Here is a 13,289-nt window from a genome sequence, read left to right as displayed (position 1 = left end):
AACAACCTACTATTTTCCTTTCCTCTGCTGAAGTAGAGCATAGGGCTTTGAGGAAGGTAGTGGATGAAGTATCTTGGCTTGTTCGACTTCTTAGTGAACTTGGGCTTTCTATTACTGCTCCAGTACTGGTGTTTTTGTGACAGTTAGGCTGCTTTACATATTGCAAAGAACTCTGTCTTTCATGAGCGTATGAAGCACATCGAGGTGGATTGCCATTATGTCCACGATTGTCTCTTTCTGGCCTGATTTCTCTTCAGTTTGTTCGTAGTTCTGATCAACTGGTAGACATTATGACTAAAGCCTTGCATGGTCCTCTTCATCATTCTATCTTGGGCAAGCTAGGAGTGTTTTCACCCTCCAGTTTGAGGGGGTGGCAACGGGAGCCCAACTTCAGGCCCAACAACATCTGATACTCAGCAGCCCAATTAACTATACTACAACTTTCTTTTATTAGAGTTTAGTCCATGTAATTTTTAGTAATACCTCATGTATATATAGTGATAGAATGATCTAGAAAGACAGTGATTCATTTCTGTATATTCAAAGACAATATCAATGAAATAAAAACGCTCTCTTCTATTTCTATTTTGTAGGGTTTCTTTTCTATAAAATTCTTTCTCATGGCTCGATTTTATACCATTAACAATTTATTTTACGTATCAAAAAGAATAGCATGGGTTACAAATATAAAGTAAATAAATTAATTTCTGTGTAAATTTAAATACAATACCTATTTTCTAATAAAAATAACAAATTATGTGGGGGAAGAGGGGGAGGGAAGGGGGAGGTTGCTACAAAAGGAAAAATATTTCATTTCGATTATCTTACATCTATGTCGCCATAAGTATTTGTTTTCATCCATAAGTTTTCCACCAGTAAATTTGTCTCGTATTTGCCCTTTCCTCTAATAATTATCTAATTTAGTTCTGACATTTGCAATGGCAGAGCTACGCAAACAAATAAAATATCCAGCTTTACTCCCAAATCAAATAGCTTTATATTTACATCTAAAATAATTTGAAACATGTCCTTAAACAATTGAAAAAGTCCAAATATACTTCAGAACAATCAAAAGCTACTCAGCTTGACTAATTTTTCAAGGACCGAAAACGATTAGTAAAAGGAGCATATTTAAGCGAAAAATAACGATGAATATTTCTATAAGGGAAAACTGGATAAGCGGAATTTAGGATTTTAGCTCTATGGTTAAGTATTTAAGAATCTTAAAATTGAACCTGTTACATATTATAACGGCAGAAGCCTTAGGTGTACGTAAGTAACCAACAGCTTATCGATTAATAGGTTCATATCTACTCACTCTAGTCCATAATAAGTGACTTTTTTATCTTTTTATTTTGGTCAAAAAAATAAGTAAGCTTTTACATAATCAAGAAGAAATTAACTTTAGTTTTTCAAAATTTGCCTTTATTTAACATACTCTAACGTGTCAAGTTAACACTATAAAGAAAACCTAACAATATGCAAATTTTAATTATGCGTAATTTAGTCAAAATATTTTTTTTCTAGGAGTTAATAGTTTTTTAAGGGGTATGCCAAAGGCCAAAATGTCACTTATTATGGACCTGAGAGAGTAATATTTATTATAATTTCAGTCAAAATTGGATCTTTACATAAATAGCCGGCCATATTCTTGTTTACTTTTTCTAGCCATATACATAAATTATATACGTTTATACATACTAGTATCTATAAATGTGTGCTGCACGTTAATAATGGTTTAAATATTTATTTATATGAAAGAATAATAAAATTTAATTAATGAGAGAAATTTTATGTATAATACTACAACAATCATCTAAGTACCGAAAAATATTGTTACATTATCGTAATACGTGAATTCAAATGAAAGGATAACATCATAACTTATATAAATGATCAATTTTAGTCATGTTAAGTAGATAATTATGTATTGTAGTTTAAAGGTATCTAATGTGATGGTATATTACAGAACACTTCTTTATATACGGTGTTTTTTTGTATGTGTTTCCTTATATTGCTTTGGTTACTCTACCATAACTAGAACTCTTGATGTCGATATTGATATCTCTTAAAAGAGCGGCATATAGTTATTCGTGTAAGAAAACATATTGTGGTAAATATAGTCCAATATTTAGGATGTTTGTCCTTGTGCTTTATTTATTATAACTACAAAACATAAACATACTGAAAATTATTTTCACACAAATTTAAAAGGATACTCTTTAGTTTCGGAAGACGAAAGTTGAATTCGGGGATAAACACATATCTAGAAGCAGATTGACCAGTATCATAGGTTCTGCATGTATGATGTTATTCTCAAAATTTCTATATACCATATGAGTATTATTACATAAGCTATTCAGCAAATCTACGTTTTCAGTATCATGACAGGCATATTTCTTTTCAAAATCAACCTATATGCAATGGAAGATCAATTTTAACTTAGTCTATTATATATATATATATATATATATATATATATATATATATATATATATATATATATATATATATATTTAATTGTCGCTAGGTGCATTGCACGCAATGTGATATTTTTAGATATTTGTCACGACTCTAAAACCGACCCGGTCGAGATGGCGCATATCGTGAAACTAGGCCAGCCGACAGAATTCTCGAATCAAACATTATTCAATGAATGTCATTTTTAAGCCATTAATTAATCAATAATCTCATAATGTAAGTCTAAATGAACAGTGCGGAATAAAAACACAAGCCCGATATCGGGGTGTCACAAGTCATGAGCATCTACTAAGGTCTGAATACAATGAAGAATCTGAAAATATACTAAAAACGGTCTACGGAAGACAAGAGGGAGAAGAGCAGGGCTGCGAACGTTGGGCAGCTACCTTGCTAACTCTGATGACTCTGCCACTGAGCAATCAACACTCGATACAGGGTTCAGAAATATCTAAATCTGCACACAAGGTGCAAGGAGTAATGTGAGTATGCCACTTAGTAAGTAATAAAAGTAAATGAAAGATGAGCAGTAAGAAAATACGTAAGCCACGTCAAAACGCTACAGCAAATGCAATATATTTCCAAAACAGTACAGAAAGCATTTACTTCGTAAATCAAGCTCAATTTCAGTAAAAATTTTTAAAACAACTTTCAATAGTTTCAAATGAGTGATAAAACAGTGAGTAAAAATGATAGAAACGTAAACAGCCCCTCGGGCAAAATATGTACCATAAACCGCCCCTCGGGCTACCTCACAATCACTCGTAATCATCCCCTCGGGCATAACATGAATCAAGAATAGTCCATCGGGCAACAATATGAAACAACAACAGCCCCTCGGGCTATATCATATCACTCACACTGGGTACCCACACTCACTGGGGGTGTACAGACTCCGGGAGGGGCTCCTTACAACCCAAGCGCAATAACAAGTCATCTCGTGGCATAATCAAATAGGCACTCGGCCTCATAACAACAAGCCACCTCGTGGCATAAATCAAGCAGGCCCTATGCCTCACAATATCATGAATCAATAACAACCTGTTGCGGCGTGCAACCTGATCCCATAATATCCTCACAACACAAGCCCTCAACCTCGCTCAGTCAGAAACCTCTCAAGCAACTCGGGCAACAGTAAAACATGATGCTCAGCCCCAAAATATTATTTAAAATATAAAAAATGAGTAAATATGGATGAGTTATGAAAACAGTAGAATATAGCATGACTGAGTACAAATATGAAATTAAAACAGTGAGGAATAGTAGTAAAAATCCCCTAAGGGTCCAAAATAGTTGGCATGAAGTCCAAATATGGCATTCAGCCCAAAACATGGTAATAATTTTCAAAATACAATGATATCAAACAGTTTTCAATCAAATACGCAACTTAACATTCATACAGGACGGACTAAGTCACAATCCCCAACGGTGCACGACCTCACGCTTGTCATCTAGCGTGTGCATCACCTCAACGTAGCACAACTGTAAAATTCGGGGTTTTATACCCTCAGGATAACATTTACAATCATTACTTACCTCAAGCCGGTCCAAACTCTAGCCCGTGATGCCTTTACCTCCCGAATCGGCCTCCAAATGCTCCAAATCTAACCAAAATCAGTATATTATCATCAATATACTCTAAAGGAACAAAGCCCAAGCAAAAATTATCAAATTACATCAAAAATCTTGAAATTGGCCAAACCCGACCCCAGGGTCCACGTCTCAAAATCCTATAAAAATCAAAAAATCTGACAACACATTCAACCACGAGTCCAACCATACCAAAATTACCAAATTCTGACAACAATTCGGCCTCCAAATCTTCAAATCTTATTTTCAAATCCCTAGGTCCAAATCCCCAATTTACACCTCAAAAACATATAATCTAGCCGGATTATTCGATAATAATTCAGTATTATGGAGTAGAAATGATCACAAGTGACTTATCTCAAGATTTCCCATGACTTCTCGCTCAAAAATCACCCCAAGCCGCATTTTTTTCATCCAAAATGTGGGAATGAGCTAAAATAAACAAGACAACTCAATAAAATACGATTCTGGTCGCTAAAAGCCCCATTCCAGTTGCTAAACGTGCCAAATCTGGTCGTTAAAGGTGCGCACCAGATCCTGCTGCACCAACAATTTTTATTTTTACTAAAAAGTCTCTAGCTCCACCGTACGAACTCGAAATTCGATGATTCTTATTCCTATGAGTCATAAATAATAATACGAACATAGCCTTTCAATCGAAACTCAATTTGGAGTTCATTTGCTCAGTGTGATACTCATTTCGCTCATTAAACAATTAACTCATATTTCGCGTTAAAAATCCAATCGCGACTTGATGAAATTAGACTAAACTTTCCAGATCACTCCTATAATTCATAATCAAAATTTTGGAAGTCTCGAAATCAAATTTCGATCTCTAGAACTAAAAATGGACCTTTGGATCATTACCTCCTTATGCTCAAAACGGCAAAAATCTTCCAAAAACTCTTCCAAACCTTATCCGAGCCTCATGGGACCCCGACGAAACATGCCAACACACCCCATAACATCATTCAAACTTGTTCCAACCTTCAGAATGCTCAAAACAACATCAAAACATCAAATCACCCTCGGATTCAAGCCTAAGAATTTCAAAACTTCCGAATTCCAAATTCGATCAAAAAGTCTATCAAACCTCGTCCGAATGACCTGAAATTTTGGACACACGTCATAAATGACACAACAGACCTACTCCAATTTCCGAAATTCCATTCTGACCCCGATATCAAAATTTCCACTGCCGACCGAAAAACACTAAATTTCCAATTTTGCCAATTCGAGCCTAAATCTACCATGGACCTCCAAAATAAATTCCGGACGCGCTCCCAAGTCCAAAATTACCTAACGGAGCTAAACAAATCATAGAAATTCAAATCCGAGATCGAATACTAAAAAGTCAAAACTTGGTCAAACATTTCAAATTTAAAGCGTCAAGCTGAGAATTATTTTTCCAAATCTATTCCGATTATCCTGAAAACTAAAACCAACAATTTGCATAGATCATAATACATCATACGGGGCTAGTCAAGTTCGAGATCTGGTGAGCAAAGTGTAAATGCTCAAAATGACTGGTGGGGTCGTTACATCCTCCCCCACTTAAACATACGTTCTTCCTCGAACGTGCTTAGAGTTATTCTGAAAACCGTCAAATTGCTGGGTAACCTTACCATGCATATACCAGGGGGTGATCCCACGTCACCCTATTGTAGGTCCGGTAACACAACATAACTGAAATTTTATAATTCACCATAGCCCATAACCTTAGAACCAATTTTCCACTTCCGAAATTGTCTATAAGATCAGAATCTCATATCTACAAACTGAATAAGTCTGAACACGCTGTATCAAGCCATAACCGCAATCCAAGATGAAAATCACATGATATACCGCACAACTCAAGCACTCATAGCGATAACTTCTAATCACAGCAGCTGCTCAAACAACCCAATTCTGGTAATAGACAATGATAAATGAAACACGCAGAAAGTCATAACCATTTTTCAAATCAACCAGTCATGGAGCTCCCTCTCCTTCGGCAAGGACCATAGTAAATTTTTAAGCCGAATCCCGATATTATCCTTCCAACATGCTGAAATCGAACTCGATAGTATTCATTCTAGATCTCAATGACCTCATCTCATCCGACACGACTACTCTAGTGACATGACACATTGATACAATCTAAAGCCACAACCCGTGCAACTCGTGCATCAATAAGCAACAATCCAAATGTACTCAAATCATGGAAAAATGACTCAAATGAGAGCTGTACCGCAAGTTCACCAGTACCACCACAATACAATGCTGAGAAACCATCACCCTTCGTAGAACCAGAACACATGAATCTTACCCGAAGGATCATACCTCTACATAACTTCGCTGCAATGTGGGACCCTATCCAAACACCGGTCCACATGAGACACCTCAAGTCACCATGCTCAAAATCATAAACCACGCGCAATTTTATGTCTAGTACCAAAATAAAATCACCAAAACCACGGAGAAGTAAATGACGCAATGCCATGCCAGCCCAAAAGAACATATCCAATGCACAATCAATCATGCAACACCCAAATACCCGTCTCACTCAAATTTCGCTATAAAACCCAAATAGAAAAAGCACCATATGTGTATATAACCAACAATCACAACTCCTCGCAACACAGAAGGGTAACTCATAGATCACTCCAGGACACGAATAAGCTCAATGACAATCTAATGGCACATCCCTCAACAAAAGCAATTCGGAGTCAACAAATCCGACCCGGTGTAAAACACACCTCCATGTTGGGCCTACTAATGAACCCCAAATCAGCTCTGGTCCCCCGCGATACATAAATAATCCTCTGAAAGTCTATAATGACTGAATCACAACACATACTAACCTCTAACTAACCTTGGCTACTTTTTACGGTCCACAACCACGAAATAATCTATTCACGAGAACTCCTAGTCTCCAAATCCCTAGAACATATGAATCACCATCTCTGATCTCAATTTCACCGCCTGAATGCCCACACTTTTCCAATTACACAGTCACCCCACAAGGAATACTTCTAAAATTCTTCTGTGCCATAAGGCAAAATTTAAACTCCAACAGTCGATCAAACAAAAGAGTGACGCAATACCAATAAAGTATCCATAACTCCCACACATCGCCCTTTCTGAAATGTATACTCTCATCAATCCATACCAGTTAGTAATATCATTTACCTAGTCATCTAAAACTATCCATGTTGCCTAAGAATTTATGACCTTCTTTTCAAAACTGAATTGTGACCTTACACATGCAAATCTCAACCCTACACAACATACCGCATATACCATGCCATCCCATGATAAATATGAAAATTTCATAGTCCACTCCGAGTCACAAGCAACTGCGTACTCAACTAGCCAAGAACTTTCCATTTGATCACATTTAGGAGAAAATCACTATACATCACATGCTCATCATGCCATTAGAAGATATACCTCTCTAACCGTGGTAGAAACCATCAAGAACTCTCCGATCCCATTTGCTCAAAACTAAACTATCGGGATTGGATCCTTCTCACATTAACCAAGCTACGTAGGCCACTAAAACCCAAGAGCATTGCTGCGAAACACCTGTAGAAACTCATTACCTCGTAGCACCCAAAGAACTAATCATAACCCTTACCATGCCGATCCAACCTACTACCAAGCTGTCCTATTTATCCAAGTTCCTTCTAAATTACCTTCAAATTGATACTTCTCATTACCATAATACCGCAATTCCTCAACCCAGACTCACCACATGAGACCCAAGCATAAAATCATGTCGTCTAAGGCTCATAAGCCGCTGAATACTCTCTTAAATATTCTTAAAAGCACCACATTCAAAATACCTACCCTGAGGAGATTTCGTGCGAATCCAAAGCCATTACCTTCACCTTCCTGATACTGATATATAGAACCCCATAATTGATATAGAAATGCCACAATTCTTGACACCCTCCAATGCAAACCTCGGTTTCTAGCCAAATATATAACCTAAAGATCTCCAATTATTACATGTAAGGTCTTGAACCCACTAGAACCATTCTCGAGAGTCATCCACTCTACTCAAACCGCCATTAGACCATCAAATGGACTAGACGACCTGTGCTCCAATAGCACTCCGACACCACAGAATGTAACCTCACCTTAATGCAATCAAGCAACTTCATGTTCTATGAACCGTACATCCTTTACCAATAACTACTCAAGTCATTCTGTGATTCTCATACACCCATAAAGCATAGCATAACCTTTATTGAAATTTCCTTTACTCGAGCCATCCTCGGTCTCAACCTCCGTAAGCCATAACTGATTCACCAGCTCGCCTCAAACTAGAACCAACATAGCACATAACCGCGCAACCAACTAATCAATAGCAGACTCCCCCACTTTGCCCAAAACCGTAGATCAAAACACACAGTAAACTCATAATGCATATACTCTATTACTGCCATAATACCATAGTGAGATTAAACTCAATCCTTCATAAGCTCGTGCAACACGGACCATCTAGTACTCCAAATCTTCTACAAATCTCGCATTCACCCTTGTAATGGTCAAGCCCACTCTCTTAAGCGACCCAAATTTAAATTGCAGCACATACATTTCACTTGTAAAAGAGATCTTCCAACAAACAACATAAGGATCACACAACTTCAGAACACTCCACATGAGATAACCCACTTGCTTCGCTTCAAACTAACATCTCTTTATACCCTTCCACCGTTATAAACATTACGCAATCACTTAATCTTCCTGAGTCTGAGCTCATATCATAACGTGAAATCTACTTCACTTCCCAACTAGGCAATCATGAAATGATCCTTCAACATACCTACAATTCGGGGCTATACATCTAATCACGATGGAAATCAAGCACCAGATTGTTCTTGCTACCCCCAAGCAGACCTTTCTCGTCTCATTCAATTCATATGAACACATCTCGCAGTCACATCACACTCATCACATAACTATTCAGTTATCACTTCCATTAATAGGGGCACTATTGAACATATAAATCCAGAAACACGCGATTGCGCAATCAACAACTCAAGGCTCAAGCTACAGGCAAGGCTCGGCCTCAAGTCCTCCAGACTGGCCCAACATCAACACATAGAGATCACATTTCGCCCCTCGATCAGGGAATCTCAAGCCGTCGACGCACAACTGATATCGAGCGCTCATGCGCGCATACGAACGCGTGCGAGGAATTCAAAGAGTTACACTTCAAGCTGAATCAAGGACGCACGATAAGAATTCAAGAATGTGAAGTTTTTCTTAAAGGTTCTGCAGCCTCCCGAGGATAAGTACAAACGTCTCCATACTGATCTGCGAGACTTTACTAAACCTGATCATGACTCGCGACACCTATGTAATATAGGCTCTAATACCAACTTGTTACGACTCTAAAATCGACCCAATCGTGATGGCACCTATCGTGAAACTAGGCCAGCCGATACAATTCCCGAATTAACCATTATTCAATGAAAGTCATTTTAAGCCATTAATTAATCAATAATCTCATAATGTAAGTCTAAATGAACAGTGCAGAACAAAAATACAAACCCGAGATTGGGGTGTCACAGTCACGAGCATCTACTAAGGTCTGAATACAACGAAGAGTCTGAAAATATACTAAAAACAGTCTAAGGAAGACAAGAGGGAGAAGAACAGGACTGCGAACGTCGGGTAGCTACCTTGCTAACTCCAATGACTCTACCACTGAGCAATCAACACCCGATACCGGGTTCAGAAATACCTGAATCTACACAAGGTACAGGGAGTAATGTGAGTACGCCAACTCAGTAAGTAGTAAAAGTAAATGAAAGCTGAGCAGTAAGAAAACATGTAAGCCACGTCATAACGCTACAGCAAATGCAGTACATTTCCAAAACAGTACAGATTTTATTTACTTCATAAATGAAGCTCAGTTTCAGTAAAACCTTTTAAAATAACTTTCAATAGTTTCAAACGAGTGATAAAACAGTGAGTAAAAATGATAGAAACGTAAACAGACCCTCGGGAAAACATGTACCATAAACCACCCCTCGGGCATAATATCAACAGAACCACCCCCTCTGGTCGCTAAAGGTGCGCACCAGATCCTGCTGCACCAACAATATTTATTTTCACTAAAAAGGCTCTAACTCCACCGTACGAACTCGAAATTCGATGATTCTTTTTCCTATGAGTCACAAATAATAGTACGAACATAGCCCTTCAATCAAAACTCAATTCGGAGCTCATTTGCTCAGTACGATACCTATTTCGTTCGTTAAATAATTAACTCATGTTTCGCATCAAAAACCCATTGCGACTTGATAAAATTAGACCAAACTTTCCAGATCACTCCTATAATTCATTATCAAAATCTCTCGAAATCGAATTTCGATCTCTAGAACTAATAATGGACCTTTGGATCATTACATGCTTATGCTCAAAATGACAAAAAACTTCCGAAAACTCTTCTAAAACTTATCCGAGCCTCATGGGACCCCGACCAAACATGCCAACATAACTCATAACATCATTCCAACTTATTCCAACCTTCAAAATGCTCAAAACAATAGCAAAACATCGAATCACCCTCGGATGCAAGCCTAAGAATTCCAAACTTCCGAATTCCGAATTCTATTAGAAAGTTATCAAACCTCGTCTGAATGACCTGAAATATTGCACACACGTCACAAATAACACAACGGACCTACTTCAATTTCCGGAATTACATTCTAACCCCGATATTGAAATTTCCACTGCCGACCGGAAAACGTCAAATTTCCAATTTCGCCAATTCGAGCCTAAATCTACCACGGACCTCCAAAATAAATTCCGGACGCGCTCCCAAGTCCAAAATCACCTAACAAAGCTAACCAAATCATAGAATCCAAATCTGAGATCGAATACTAAAAAGTCAAAACTTGGTCAAACCTTTTAAATTTAAAGCATCAAGCTGAGAATTGTTCTTCCAAATCTATTCCGATTATCCTGAAAACCAAAACCGACGATTTACATAGATCATAATACATCATACGGGGCTAGTCATGCCCGAGAACTGGCGAGCAAAGTACAAATGCTCAAAACGACTGGTCGGGTCGTTACAACAATGAACTTGACAACAAACATGTATGGTAGAAGGCCATTTGGTATTGAAGTATTTAAGTATTCTTTTTGGTAGTAATTGTTGGTATCATCCTTGCTGAGTCAAAACTGAATTTTTTTTAACAATCACTCTTTTATTTAGTTGATCAACATATTCATTTATGTTAGGTAAGATAGTTCTTCAATTTCTATCATGTAATTTACACAAATTGCATTTTAATCTAATGATGAAGATATTTTCCTTATTAATTAAATGCACTACTATTACCATTGGGGTTGATAACCAAGTGTTCTAGAAGAACAAAATCATATTTTATTGGATGCTCTTCTTCGTTTTTGATACGAAACAAGAATGATGGGTTTTCAATGTCTTAGCCTTATGCTTCTTATGTTTTGATGATCTAAAAAACTTGTCGTGAAGAACTAGATAGAGAACCTAGCCCATAGGATATACATTTCATGTAAACTGGTCGAAGTCTGAAAATCAACAAATGAATAAACGACCACATGGAGGAACACAACAGGGACCTGATGACCTGGTCCCTTAGGGTTCTCCGACACAAGCACAAATCAGTGACTGTACGCAATCAATATAAAGAGGAACACAACAGGGACCTGCTCCCTTAGGGTTCTCTAATAAAAGTACAAGTCAAGTACACAGCTGGAACATAGCAGAAGAAAGTGACTATCTAGCAACTGTCACAGAAGAGGAACACAACTAGGACCTGGTCCGTTGGTGTGTCCTAACAAAAGGACAAAATCCACTATCCAACTGGAACGCAACTGCCCAGAAGTGGCTCTACAGATAGTGCAACAGTCACTTCTCATTGGGAAGAAGCGTACACCAAGAGTTGACATCACTATCCATTATGCTATCTTTTGTGATAAAACAACCTAGTACAAGACACACCATTCTTTGTGCATTCAGTGATATTCTCTTAAGAAACAAAAGTATTCATCCGGCATTGAAGTCACTGGTGTGTCAAGAACACGAAGACAACTCCACTAAGGATCAGTTTCTAAATGAGTTTATGTACATCCGTAGTTGAGATGTAATCTTGTTATTTGTTCGTCATTGTAATTCCTAGTTTGCTTTCTTAGAAGTGTTTTCTTAGGAACAAACCAAATTCGTAAACTTCTGAGTTTATGTTGTGACTAGGGATAGTCATAAGTTTAAATCCTTTGTAACTAGGAGAGTTATAGAGTGGCTTGTAGTGGTTGCATCACAAGTTAGTTTGAAGTCTTTGCAATAGGGTTTTTGCAAAGTGGCTTGTAATAGGGAGATTGCAAGTTAGTTGAGTTAAAAGCCTACAAGAGTAGGTCGTGGTTTTTTGATCCCCTTGTGTAGGATTTTTCCACGTAGAAAATCTCTTGCCTTCTTTACATTCAGTCTTTACTGCATTCTACGCATCATCTCATAGAGGACCAGGTACTCTATAGTTTTGTGGACTCATATAAACTAACAATTGGTATCAGAGCAGGTTTCTTCTATCAGGCTAACACCTAGGAAGGATCCTCAATGGTTGCTCCACCAAACTTTGAAGAAGAACAATCAACCTATAGACCTCCCAGATTCAATGGTCAATACTATGACTGGTGGAATACCTGGATGCATGATTTTATGATGGCAGAAGATTCAGAGTTGTGGGACATCATCTGTGATGCTCCACATGTTCCCATGAAGAAACTTGAAGAAACAGGACCATTGGTGCCCAAAGGGAGAAGAGAGTACAACGACATTGATAGAAAAGATGTAGAAAAGAACTATCGTGCCAAGAAAATCTTGATGTGTGGCATAGGACCTGATGAGTACAATAGAGTATCAGCTTGTGATACTGCCAAAGAAATATGGGAAGCCTTACAAACCGCACACGAAGGAACTACTCAGGTCAAACAATCCAAGATCGACATGCTCACCACTGAATATGAGCTCTTCAGGATGAAGGATGATGAGTCCATACAAGATATGCACACCAGATTCACCTCCATCATAAATGAGTTTCACTCAATTGGAGATGTCATTCCCAAAAACAAGCTTGTAAGGAAAATTCTTAGTGTTCTACCTGGGTCTTGGGAAAGTAAGGTAAATGTCATCACTGAATCTAAAGATCTACAGACTCTAACCATGGATGAGTTGATTGGTA

The sequence above is a fragment of the Nicotiana tabacum genome, chromosome 16, assembly GCF_000715075.1.
Source record: "Nicotiana tabacum cultivar K326 chromosome 16, ASM71507v2, whole genome shotgun sequence".
Taxonomy (NCBI): Eukaryota; Viridiplantae; Streptophyta; class Magnoliopsida; order Solanales; family Solanaceae; genus Nicotiana; species Nicotiana tabacum.
This window is presented reverse-complemented; position numbering follows the sequence as displayed.